Here is a 14,017-nt window from a genome sequence, read left to right as displayed (position 1 = left end):
AAAGAGCCTGAAATGCAGTACTTGGATGCAAGCTCAAAAACGACAGAATGATCTCTGTTCGTTTCCAAGGCAAACCATGCAATATCACTGTAATCCAAGTCTATGCCCCAACCAGTAACGCTGAAGAAGCTGAAGTTGAACGGTTCTATGAAGACCTACAAGACCTTGTAGAACTAACAGCCAAAAAAGATGTCCTTTTCATTATAGGGGACTGGTATGCAAAAGTAGGAAGTCAAGAAACACCTGGAGTAACAGGCAAAGTTGGCCTTGGAATGCGGAATGAAGCAGGGCAAAGACTAATAAGAGTTTTGCCAAGAAAATGCACTGGTCATAGCAAACACCCTCTTCCAACAACACAAGAGAAGACTCCACACATGGACATCGCCAGATGGTCAACACCGAAATCAGATTGATTATATTCTTTGCAGCCAAAGATGGAGAAGCTCTATACAGTCAACAAAAACAAGACCGGGAGCTGACTGTGGCTCAGATCATGAACTCCTTATTGCCAAATTCAGACTTAAATTGAAGAAAGTAGGGAAAACCACTAGACCATTCAGGTATGACCTAAATCAAATCCCTTATGATTATACAGTGGAAGTGAGAAATAGATTTAAGGGACTAGATCTGATAGATAGAGTGCCTGATGAACTATGGAATGAGGATCATGACATTGTACAGGAGACAGGGATCAAGACCATCCCCATGGAAAAGAAATGCAAAAAAGCAAAATGGCTGTCTGGGGAAGCCTTAATAATAGCTGTGAAAAGAAGAGAAGCGAAAAGCAAAGGAGAAAAGGAAAGATATAAGCATCTGAATGCAGAGTTCCAAAGAACAGCAAGAAGAGATAAGAAAGCCTTCCTCAGTGATCAATGCAAAGAAATAGAGGAAAACAACAGAATGGGAAAGACTAGAGATCTCTTCAAGAAAATTAGAGATACCAAGGGAACATTTCATGCAAAGATGGGCTCAATAAAGGACAGAAATGGTCTGGACCTAACAGAAGCAGAAGATATTAAGAAGAGGTGGCAAGAATACACAGAAGAACTGTACAAAAAAGATCTTCACCACCCGGATAATCACGATGGTGTGATCACTCATCTAGAACCAGACATCCTGGAATGTGAAGTGAAGTGGGCCTTAGAAAGCATCACTACCAACAAAGCTAGTGGAGGTGATGGAATTCCAGTGGGGCTATTTCAAATCCTGAAAGATGATGCTGTCAAAGTGCTGCACTCAATATGCCAGCAAATTTGGAAAACTCAGCAGTGGCCACAGGACTGGAAAAGGTCAGTTTTCATTCTAATCTCAAAGAAAGGCAATGCCAAAGAATACTCAAACTACCACACAATTGCACTCATCTCACATGCTAGTAAAGTGATGCTTAAAATTCTCCAAGCCAGGCTTCAGCAATATGTGAACTGTGAACTTCCAGATGTTCAAGCTGGGTTTAGAAAAGGCAGAGGAACCAGAGATCAAATTGCCAACATCCGCTGGATCATCGAAAAAGCAAGAGAGTTCCAGAAAAACATCTATTTCTGTTTTATTGACTATGCCTAAGCCTTTGACTGTGTGGATCATAATAAACGGTGGAAAATTCTGAGAGAGATGAGAATACCAGACCACCTAACCTGCCTCTTGAAAAATCTGTATACAGGTCAGGAAGCAACAGTTAGAACTGGACATGGAACAACAGACTGGTTCCAAATAGGAAAAGGAGTGTGTCAAGGCTGTATATTGTCACCCTGCTTATTTAACTTCTATGCAGAGTACATCATGAGAAACGCTGGACTGGAAGAAACACAAGCTGGAATCAAGAATGCCGGGAGAAATATCAATAACCTCAGATATGCAGATGACACCATCCTTATGGGAGAAAGTGAAGAGGAACTAAAAAGCCTCTTGATCAAAGTGAAAGAGGAGAGTGAAAAAGTTGGCTTAAAGCTCAACATTCAGAAAACTAAGATCATGGCATCTGGTCCCATCACTTCATGGGAAATAGATGGGGAAACAGTGGACACAGAGTCAGACTTTGTTTTTTTGGGCTCCAAAATCACTGCAGATGGTGACTGCAGCCATGAAATTAAAAGACGCTTACTCCTTGGAAGAAAAGTTATGACCAACTTAGATAGCATATTCAAAAGCAGAGACGTTATTTTGCCGACTAAGGTCCGTCTAGTCAAGGCTATGGTTTTTCCTGTGGTCATGTATGGATGTGAAGAAGGCTGAGTGCCGAAGAATTGATGCTTTTGAAATGCGGTGTTGGAGAAGACTCTTGAGAGTCCCTTGGACTGCAAGGAGATCCAACCAGTCCATTCTGAAGGAGATCAGTCCTGGGATTTCTTTGGAAGGAATGATGCTAAAGCTGAAACTCCAGTACTTTGGCCACCTCATGCTAAGAGTTGACTCATTGGAAAAGACTGTGATGCTGGGAGGGACTGGGGGCAGGAGGAGAAGGGGCCGACCGAGGATGAGATGGCTGGATGGCATCACAGACTCGATGGACGTGAGTCTGAGTGAACTCCGGGAGTTGGTGATGGACAGGGAGGCCTGGCGTGCTGCGATTCATGGGGTCGCGAAGAGTCAGACACGACTGAGCGACTGAACTGAACTGTATACCCCTTCTCAGGCTGAGCATGTTTTCTTCCGGTCCTAGGCAGCTCAGACCTTTTATCAGGAATGGATTTTGTCAAATGCGTTTTCTGCATGCATTTAAATAAATCATATGGTTTTTCATTTTAGGGTATTTGCAGATGAGTTATACTGATTGCTGGGCTTCCCTGATGGCTCAGATGGTAAAGAATCTGCCTGCAATGCAGGAGACCTGGGTTTGATCCCTGGGTCAGGAAGATCCCTTGAAGAGAATGGCTACCCACTCAAATATTCCCCCTGAAGAATCCCATGCACAGAAATGCACATGGTGGGCCACAGTCCATGGGGTCACAAAGAGTCAGACATGACTGAGTGACTAACACATACTGATTGCTATTCAGATATTAAACAAACCTTGAATTTGGGGGATAAACACCATTTGGTAATGATGCATTAACCTTATATATTATTAGGTCTGATGTGCTAAAATTGTCTTTAGAATGTTTGCATCCACATTCATTAGGGATGTTGATCTGTAGTTGTCTTATAGCGTCTTTGACTGGTTTTGGTATTGGCATGGTGACAGTTTCATAGAATGAGTGGTGAAGTATTACCTTAACTTCAATTTTCTGAAAGTCTAAGCAAAATTGGTATTCTTTCTTTCTTAAATGTTTATAAAAATCACTGGCAAGCAACTACGCCTGCAGTTTTCTTTGTGGGTAAGTTTCTTCTACAAATTTAAATTCTTTAGTAAATATTGGGCTATTTGTGTGATTTATTTTTTGAGCGTGCTTTGGTAATTTGTGTCTTAGAACATGTCAATTTTATCTCAGTCATCACATTTATTGACATTCAGTTGTTCATAACATCCTGTTACTATCCTTTCACATTTGTACAATATGTAGTGATATTGTCTGTCTCATTCTCAATATTGGTAATCTGTATTCCCTTTTCCTATTTTTTCTTCTGGTTTCATTTTCGTGATTTTCACTCTAAACTTTATCTTTCTTCCTGCTTTAGTTTAATTTCCTCTTCTTTTCCTCATTTCTTAAGGAGGAAGCTGGGGTCACTGATTTGTGACTTTATATATATATATATATATGTGTGTATATATATATATACATATATATATATATAAAAGCATCTATAACTTGCCCTGAGTAATGCTTAGCAGCATACCACAAATTTGATAGGTTTTCATGTTCTATTTTTCCTTATTTCTTTAATCAATGGGTTTTGTAAGGTTACTATTTACTTACCAATACTTGTGGATTTTACAGATCTTTTGTTTACTGAATTCTAATTTAATTCCATTTCACTCAGAGAGTATACCTATGACCCAAATTCTTTTAAATGTATTTAGACTCCTTTCATGGCCTAGAAATATGACCTATCTTGCTAAATATTCTCTGTGTAATTAAAAAAGAAATGTGTATTCAGCAGTTGTTGGATATAATTAATGGTCTATAAATATTGATTATGTGAAGCTGATGTTGATACTGTTGTTCAAGTCTTCTATACCCTTGCCCATTCCTAACTACTTATTCCATCAATTACTGAGACAGAAGTATTAAAATCTCCAACTGGGATTTGTCTATTTCCCCTTACAGTTTTATTAGTTTTGTTCCATGTATCTTGATACTGTTATTGGGTGTATAAATGTTTAAGGCTGTTTCTGATGAACTGACTTCTTTATCATTAGGATACGGCATTCTTTGTAACTAATAATACCATTATCACTGAAACCTATTATAATATTAATAGACCACTCTTTGTCTGCACTAGAGTTAGCACTGTGTATCTCTTTCCATTTAGTTTTATCCTACTTGTGTCTTCATTTTCCATGTGTGTTACCTGTGGACAATTTACAGTTGGGTTCTGCTTTTTAATCTAATCTGACAATCTGCCTTCTAACTGGGATGTTTGGCATATTATTTATTATTATTGATTGGTTAGGTTTATCATCTTGCTATTTGCTTTTTACTTGTCCCCTTTTCATCTTTTTTTTCAATCTTCTTTTCAGTTGAGTGCTTTGGGGATTCCGCCGCATCTCCTGTGGAGGCTTACTAACTGTAACTGTGTGTCTACACACACTGTGCTTATTGGTTTCCTTTCCAGGCACGCTAAACCCTACTTGAACTTAGGTTTTCCAGCTTCTGGCCCAGTACCTCCTACCACTGTCACAGACAGACACACGCATGCACACAGGCGCTTGCCAGGACCTCCAGTGAGCTGTGCTCTGGTCATGATCCTCAACCGTTTGCAACTTTACATCTATTCATGCTATAACTTCACAGGTTCCTGGTGCGTGGTCCTAATCCCTTTTTGTCTTCCTTAGCATCTTTAAAACATGGTCCTTAAGAATTAGGAAGTAGTTCAAGGGCATTTTCAGAGAAAAAAAGGTAAAGAAGAAATTTGTTCACATGCAGTTTGCAAAGTTGAAATATAAGATTAATAATGATTTTCACAAAAATCCTTTATTTTCTTACCATAATGCCTATGTTCAGTCTGTGTTAATCAGTTCATATAAGCTGGTGTTCAGCAAATATAATGGTGTAAAAACAAATAAACTTCTACACAATTTTCAAACAGAGCCCAAATCAATCTGCTTTGTTGATAAGGATACAGAGGAACTCAGGCTAAACAGGCATTACCTAGCTAAAATGAGTAAAAGTCTTGATATTGCTGAGAACCTGTCAATCCAAATTTAACGCCCAATTTAACTGCTGTGCCCCCCCCCAAAAAAACAAGCTACTGACAAAATTTCTTTATTAAATTACTCTGTTGGAAGTCACATCTTATCAATGGCAAATGATACAGCAGAGTGATTGTTATCACTTGAGTGTTTCAACATGTATTTAGTTTTAATATTGAACAGACTACTGGAGAGAAAATACAAATCCATTCTTGTAGTACATGTAGTACGTAACAGGGTAGGAAAACTCGACAGCCTTCTGTTCTGTTTACTGATGGGAACTCATGGTACAAGTGAAGTTGGCTTTCATTCAGGCAATGATACTTTTGTGGGCTGTGACGTGGGCTGGAAAAGGTGCAATCTATTCACAACTAAAACAGCTCAAGCTATACAAACAGCAAGGAGATGTGCTGCTGGGTTCCTAAATGATGCTTAAACATCTGGAACACTCAGAAGGCAGCGATGCGCCTCCCGATTGTAACTGGCTGTGGAAGGAAAAAGTGAAAACCAAATACCAGCAAATCCTGCCACCTCAGAGCACATGCTTTCAGATGCTGAAGGAAGAAATGGCAGTGTCTACAGAGTCCTCTTCCCACCTGACTTACCGGCTGCCAAGGATAAAAGTGCTGACAAGAGTTGCTGAAGGTAGGGATGAGATTAAAAACACTTCTTCGTGATACGGATTAAGCCTATGGTCATGCTTGATTTCCAGAGGCCTAAGCAAGTGACACTGAGCAGTCAGCATCATAAATAATGGCAACCTACTACTACAAGGCCAAAATATCCCTAAAGCTTTTCTTACCCCAAATTTTAATGCTGAGAATACAATACCAGATTTCACAAAGTCACCAAACTATGCTGGAAATGTCTCAATTGCTAGGCTCTGATTTCTTCCAAGAGTCTGATGGTTTTCCTGACTCATCGGAGAGTAAGACTGACCTTAGTATTGTGAATATATAAAGAACACAACCAGTGTTACAAGAGAACAGGAAAAGATACTTTCCAGAGACTGAAGCAGTCCAAGAATCCGCTTGCTCCCATCTTCCAAACATCCTGGCTGGTTGAATCCTACAGTTATCTGATATTATAAGTGTGTCAATTTGGCGACTGGGTTGACCTGGGTTGATCCACCCTGCTCTCCTCAACCCTGGACCACACACTACAGCTCCCTAAGTGCCTCCCCACGGTCCTTCAGATGTCCGTCCATGTAAGTTCCAGTCGCTGCCAGAACAAACCACCACCAACTCAGTGGCTTAAAAGAACACACTTTCTCATCTCACAGATCTGTTGCGGTCTGATGTGGTCCTCACAGGCTAAAATTAAGGTGGGCTTGGTTCCTATCTGGAGGCTGTCGGGGGGCTCAATTTCCTCCACTTTTCCAGCTTCTAAAAGCCAATCAATCGCACTGCTTGCTTATGGCTCCCTTAGTCCACCTCCAGTCAGCAACGATGCACATCTGCTACTCTGCCTCCAGCCTCACGCTCCCTGACTCACTCCTATCGCCATCTTCTGCTTTTAAGGACCCAGTGATGATGACACTGGGTACACCTGTACAATTCAAGACACACTCCCCACTGTTAGTCAGCTGACTGGCAATCTTAACTCCCCTTTGCTCTGTGACCTGACAAGAGTCACACTTTCTGGTGACCAGGATGTGGAGATCTTTGGCAGCCCATCACTCTGCCTCGCACACTCTCTTAACACAGAACTCATTTTCCCCACAGCAGCCAGAATGATCTTTGTAAAACCCCTCCTGCAAGGGTAAAGGTCAAATCCTAAACAGGTGCCACAAATCCACACGTGGCCTATTCCTAACGACCTACCGGCCGGACTCCTGGTTCCCGGCGTTCCAGCCACAGACAGCTTCTCTCTCAAGCTCCTTCCTGCCTTGGGGCCTTCACTCGGGGCATTTCTGCTGTCTGAGCAGCCCTCTTCCCCTCCCATGATGACTGTCCCTGGCTAACCCTTGCTCAGTCCCTCAGATCTCTGCAGAAGGAGCTCTCACTGGGTGGCCTGACCGGATCTCCGCGCCCAGCACTAGCTCCTCCTCTTACACATCCCACGGTGCTTTTTCTTCCAGAGCCCCTACTATGGTTGGAGTTGAACGCTACGGTGCAGTTATCGGTGTAACGTCTGCCTCACTGCACAGACCGCAAACCCACAAGGGCCAGGCCTGTTGGGTTGCTCACCACCGTGAACTCTGGGCCTGAGAACTCACTGGCTTATAGTAAATGCTAAATAAATGAGTGAGCGACCTCAGACCTTATTTCCAAAGCAAGTCTAACTCTGGGAGGGGAAGCTGCACGTGCCAAAGGCCTCAACACCCTGCGTGAGCACCAGGCCAGGTGGGGCTCCCTCGGTGAACCACCCCACACCATCCCTTCAGGCCTCAACCACGAACACACACCCCCAGCTTTGTCCCCGACTCTGTAATCTGCCGTGACATCAGACTCACCCCAAGCCCTGTGCGGTGCCCGCAGTGCCAATCCCAGGAGGGCCGCGTTGTCTTTCTCCTGCTCATGGGCGGCATCACTAGAAAAGTCCTGAATCCCCAGAGATGTCATCACAAGGGTTTTCTGCAGTTCAGGAGCCCTTCCTTTAGCTCTGGTTCCCTGCAGCCCTCCCCACAGGGTCTTTTCTACTCACTCTAAACCCTACATCCCAAGTTGGAATGGGAAGAGCACCTGTTCTGGGGCCAGAAAGCTCTGTGTTGAAAACTGGGCTGCCTATATTCAGAAAGTGCACCTAAGGTTGAGCCTTTGTCTCATCAATAAACAAAAGGACAGTAATTTACAAGGCCCCACCTCACAGAAGTACCGGAGGACCCCATAAAACTAGTCAGTGTTGCCCCCAGCCACCAAACACAGCACACGTCACCTGCCTCTCTAAGCTCAGCTAAACCCACTGCCAGAACAATTATAGAGAATGCCAAGACAATGCCAAAGTTCTCAGTGACCTCCCAGCAAGTCAGGTGCTAGGGCAGAGGAAGGGCTGGGGGAGCTGAAGTTTGAGTAAGAATGACAAGAAGTGTAAGACTATTCTCTCAAGATGCTGGACAGAGAAAGGAGAGAAGTCTGGAAGCAGCTCTCAGTTACCAAACCCCAAGTGGATGCTGATCTTGAGAACATGTCTGCATAGACACTACACTGTCTAAATTTTCCCTGCGAGGAACCCACCCTACCTCCATCCCCTCTCCAGCCCAAGGGTACGTCTATGAAAGGCCCTGCCTACTCCACACACACAGCCACAGATGTCAGCTGCCGCCCCCTACAGCCCTCCACACTCATTCTCTTGCGATGTCCTCACCTAGCTTGACCCACCAGCCATGCTCTTCTTCCATGTCGCGCCTCCAGTGAAGCTGTACGGGTCATTCTCTCTTGCTTTCGCGGGCTTCAGCTATTTTGCTTCCTCTGTCCTTTCCATGAGACCACATCTTGGGACTGGGACACCTAGCTCAAACTCTAAGTTACTTCACTAAACCTACCCAGTCCCCCAGACACCCTCTGGCAACACTGGCCCCATTCAAACTATACCTCCAGCCCTTGAGGACAGGCTCTGATGTGGTCCAGGTTTGCACTGGTCCCTTCCTAGTGTCTGGAGTAAGCAGGTGTTTATCGCGTGTTTGTTGATGGGGTCAAATCATGACTCAATGGCTCAGGGAGCTGGGTTTAGACATACTACCTGTGAACTCTTGGACAGACAACTGGTAGCTCTGTCCATCCCCCAGTTCAGAGAGGGGATCAGGACTAATGGTGTACATTGGGCAGGCATGGCCATCAGAGTGATAATGAACCCTAGGAGTTCAGAAAGACACGCTGAGACAAGAGCAAGGGGAAGGTGGAACATTTCAGGGCAGAAGAAGGCAGTGCAGCTAAGCCAAGATCAGGATTCAAGGATAAATCACAGGAAGGAAAAGAAATCCAAAGAAGTACAGTCCCAGAAAATTCCAAAAAAAGAGAGGAAGTTGTGAGAAATACTTCCAGTGGCATTAATGTCGCAGAAAGACAGAAGAGGGTCAGGTGTGCAGGTGGGCGTTGTGTGATTCTTAAGCTCTCGGTGACCTCCCAGCAAGCCAGGTGCTGGGGCAGAGGCGGGGCTGGCGGAGCTGAGGTTTGAGTAAGAATGACCAAAAGTGTAAGACTATTCTCTCAAGACGCTGGACAGAGAAAGGAGAGAAGTCTGGAAGCAGCTCAGCTGTGACGATAAATCAAGAGAGGAAAAGGAGGCTTTGCAGGTGAAGCCCTGCACTGACTTACAAACATGATCACGGCTCCCACAAGTGGCAGGATGGAGGTAGCGAGGACACGGGTGCTAACGGTTCCGTGGCTTCCCCACCTGCCTGATCTTGGGGAGTCATCTCCTCCTCCCTCCGCTATGTCACTAGACTGTTCTCACGTCCAAGCTAACAAGGGACAAGGAATTTCTCAAGAGTTAATCACTCTTTATGAACTAAGGCCCTGTTGCTGCAAGAGATGATTTGTTATCTTAAGAGACGTCTGTCACTTTTCACTTTCTGTCATCAGAGAGAAGCTGGAACTCCCTCCCATGTAAAAGTGAAAGTGAAGTCGCTCAGTCGTGTCCGATTCTTTGCAACCCCATGGACTGTAGCCTACCAGGCTCCTCCGTCCATGGGATTTTCCAGGCAAGAGTACTGGAGTGGGTTGCCATAATGTTGACAATCTATTTTCAGCAAAGAGGGGTAGACAACGGCAGAGAGAGCAAAAGGCAAGGCAAGATGAGGCTATGCAGAATCAAGGCAGTGATGGCGCCCCTTCCAAGTCCTTTCTGCAGATCTTGCCGTTTTCCTAAACTGGGGGACACTGGCCAAGGGCTTCCTCCCCCAGTGGGTGGAAAACTGCAAGGAACCCCCACTGGAACTGAGAGCCTGCCGCCTGTCAACCGGGTCTGCCTCGGTCGGTGCCTGGCTGGTAAAAGACTTGAACAGAATCACCACCAACCTCATGACTGTCTTGAAAAAGGAAAATAAAACTGTGTGCTGAGATAAAGTTTATTTATAGCTCCTTGGTTTTCTTGTGTGGGGTTTCCCCCCACCCAAGGAAATGCTGCAAGTTCATGGTGATTTTCCACACTCCAAACATGTCTGGGGGACTTTCCAGGTGGAAGGGGGCGGCTGCTTCTAGTATTACCACAGCCACAGTCAGTGCAGTATCTCCCCAAAACACTTGCAAGTAGAATACAGTATCACACAGGAGGTGTATCTGCCAGAGGAGATATATTTGCAGATTACACGTGGCATATCAGAGTCATGGATACTACCAAAACAATACAGGGAGAAACTAGCAGACGTCTTCAATTAAAGCAGTTCACTATGCCTTCCTCCACAAAGTAGAATTTATTATACCGTTCAATGGAAAGAAATGGTAAACAGTAATTCACACTGGTGGGTAACAGAGTCATCTGTATTTATCTTTCAGTTCAGTTCAGTCGCTCAGTCGTGTCCGACTCTTTGCGACCCCATGAATCGCAGCACGCCAGGCCTCCCTGTCCATCACCAACTCCCGGAGTTCACTCAGACTCACGTCCATCGAGTCAGTGATGCCATCCAGCCATCTCATCCTCGGTCATCCCCTTCTCCTCCTGCCCCCAATCCCTCCCAGCATCAGAGTCTTTTCCAATGAATCAACTCTTCGCATAAGGTGGCCAAAGTACTGGAGTTTCAGCTTTAGCATCATTCCCTCCAAAGAAATCCCAGGGCTGATCTCCTTCAGAATGGACTGGTTGGATCTCCTTGCAGTCCAATGGAGTCTCAAGAGTCTTCTCCAACACCACAGTTCAAAAGCATCAATTCTTCAGCACTCAGCTTTCTTCACAGCCCAATTCTCACATCCATGTATGACCACAGGAAAAACCATAGCCTTGACTAGACGGACCTTTGTTGGCAAAGTAATGTCTCTGCTTTTCAATATGTTGTCTAGGTTGGTCATAACTTTTCTTCCAAGGAGTAAGCGTCTTTTAATTTCACGGCTGCAACCACCATCTGCAGTGATTTTGGAGCCCCCCCAAAATATTCATCTTTAGGATGCATTTTTTTTCATCTTCCCAATTGTGTTTGGTTTAGAAAAACATTAAAATTAATTTTTACTCCAGGAGCACAGCTGGACAGACAATCCAGATGCTTCTTCTATTAAAAGAAACTAACAAATTGCCAGAGGAAAACCAAATGCAGGATGCTAACTGTATTTATACAAAATAGACCTGGGTTCAGTCCCTGGGTTGGGCAGATCTCCTGGAGAAGGGAAAAGCTACCCCCTCCAGTATTCTGGCCTGGAGAATTCCATGGACTATGTAGTCCATGGGGTCGCAAAGAGCTGGCCATGACTGAGCGACTTCCACTTCACAAACTGTCCTTATTGACAGTATTCACATGCTCAGAGGAAGAAAACCAGTATCAGCAAGAAAACACAGGAGCATTAAGACACGTTAGAGTGGCATGACAAGGGTCAGAAGAAGAATGTGGGTTTGTAGGTGGAAAGTTCATCACAATTAACAAGTCAGTCTGCGCTACTGAAATCAAGCAAAATTGCTAGGGTGATTTCAGAGAAAACCAAGCATTCCTTCCAAAGAAGTGAGATAATGACATAACAAACTAAATACAGGAGATATTCACTAGCGCCTCTATAACCCTCACAAACATACCAGTGACCCAACAGCGAATTCTGATATGTACGTGATGGAGAAGGAGAAAAAAAATGGAGCAAAGGAGTCTTCCCAGTGTTGATACAATGGCCTTTGTGAATTCAACAGGCATTTACTGAACACCCACTATATGCCAGGCTCTCTTCCCTAGTCTGTGGATGCCACAGGAAACAAAACAGGCAAAAATCGCTGCCCCTGTGGAGCTTACAACATAATGAAGGATTTAAGACATGTGACTCTGAGCAAGACATGTACTTAGATGAGTAAAGATGTGTTACGGAGAAATCAGAAAGAGAACAGCCAATAACAACTGAATATACACACAAACACACATATAATTATATATGAAACTGACTGATGACAGCGAAAGTGAATATATAAGCAGAATACATTCTCACAATCTGCAATTATTTTTGCTAAAATCAAAACCCAGCAATTACTTTCCTCTGATGTGGCCTTATATTAGAGGATTCTATGTCTGAGCAAAAAAAAAAAAAAAAAAAAGGTTTTAAATGATGACCATCATTACACCAAGGTCTGGGATGGAACCACAACATGCAGCGAAAAAATCCAGAGCAACAGACTAGTTTCTGCTGGGGAAAAACAGATGGGAATTTACTGATAACTCTCTTATTTACCTGGAAATATATTCCAGGGATGGGGAAGATGTAGTACTGATGACAGAAAAGGTGTTACTGCAAATGTGGAAACGAGGTTATTAAAGTAGACTTAGGAATTTCTCTCAGTAGACGGGGTAGCTGCACGTATTTTGGCCAACAATTCGCTGATACATGATTCTGCCATTTTCCAGTTAACTCAAAGGTGTAAACAGAGTGTATTTGTGTTGCCAGGCGACTTCGCCTCTAACAGGAGATGGCAAACGGACTCCTCTCTTTGAAAGCTCCATATTAAGTTAAGGTCCAAAAGCAAAATAAAAATATATGTAGACACAATGAGAATACCGGAGGGAAAAAGACTTGCAACGGAAACGCTCCAGGTCACCACTTCTGTCCATCCCGGGGAGGAAAAAAAAAAATCTAAGAACATACGTTCGCCCCTCCACCCCTCCCACCCCAGTTTTCGCAGGCTGTCCATCAGAAAGGGGAACGGCGCCCCGGCGGTTCCCCTTAGGCCCATTCAGGGGAGAGTCCGGGGGGAAAGCCCCTTCGCTTTGGAGAGGGGTGAGGTGGGGGGCTGGCAAGTACATCTGAGCCTAACGAAGACTCACAGATTCGAGGCCCAGGAAACGCCAGCCAGACAGCAAAACGCAGTCTAAAACGACGGTGTGGCGGGACGCGGGGCAGAGAAACCACAGCGAGTCCAAATCAATCACTGGGACGGGACAGACAGCCTGCCCAGCGCTGGGGACCCACCGAGCCTTCTCCACTGATCGCAAGGCGCTGCCGGAGCCGCCGAACCCGGGGCCTCCTCGTTCTCGGAACTCAACAGCCGGCCGGCTGGGCCAGGAGAGGTGCGGGGTGTGGGGGGCGCAGTTCCCGGGAACTCCGCCCGCCCTCTCCCGTCAACCCCGCCCATCGGTCCGCCCCATCCCTCCCGGCTACTCACCGGATTCGCTTCCCACATAGCGGTGGCGAAATCGAGCGGAGGGAGCCTAGGGGAAGGGGCCGGCCGCAGGGTCGGGGCACTGGGTTTTTCCCGAAGGTCCCCGGGAGCCAAGGGATGGAGAGGCAACCTTCTCGTAGGCCTCCTTTTCCCCTGTTACAGGCCGGCGTCTTTGGACTCCAAACCTCCCGACTTCCGGCTGCAGCCGGCCAACCAACGCCGGCCCCGCCCCGTCCCCGGAAGCCCGCCCCGCCCCTGACGCTCCCTTCCGGCCTCGGCGCGGGGTGGGCGGGGCCTGAGAGAGTCTAAGTGGCCCTGGGGTTTTTTAACGGCTTTCAGTCCGAGCGCCCCTCCAGGGCTGCAGCTGCAGTGTAACGTCCACTGTGAGAGAACGTCAAGCCTCGCTGGCTGTTCTCCCTCTTATATTTATTGATCACCGCGTAGGGACCAAGAGGTACACAGGCCTGGGAGTTAATAGCCCCCAGGACAAGCTTTCACACTCAGACTCGG

The 14,017-nt window shown here is 45.4% G+C and overlaps 1 protein-coding gene across 1 annotated transcript in view; it reads right to left on the bottom strand.

Moving 5' to 3' along the window:
* PARP11 (poly(ADP-ribose) polymerase family member 11) overlaps positions 1-13,634 on the bottom strand; it is a 34,884-nt gene extending 21,250 nt beyond the window's left edge. Inside the window, exon 1 of the mRNA XM_068971155.1 lies at positions 13,511-13,634. The gene's annotated coding sequence lies outside the window, so the exon portion shown is untranslated. The remainder of the gene's footprint in view (positions 1-13,510) is intronic.
* Between the last annotated feature and the right edge of the window lie 383 nt (positions 13,635-14,017).

This window comes from Capricornis sumatraensis, chromosome 4 (assembly GCF_032405125.1).
Source record: "Capricornis sumatraensis isolate serow.1 chromosome 4, serow.2, whole genome shotgun sequence".
NCBI lineage: Eukaryota > Metazoa > Chordata > Mammalia > Artiodactyla > Bovidae > Capricornis > Capricornis sumatraensis.
The sequence above is the reverse complement of the archived record's forward strand: the minus strand, read 5'-3'. Positions and strand labels throughout refer to the sequence as shown.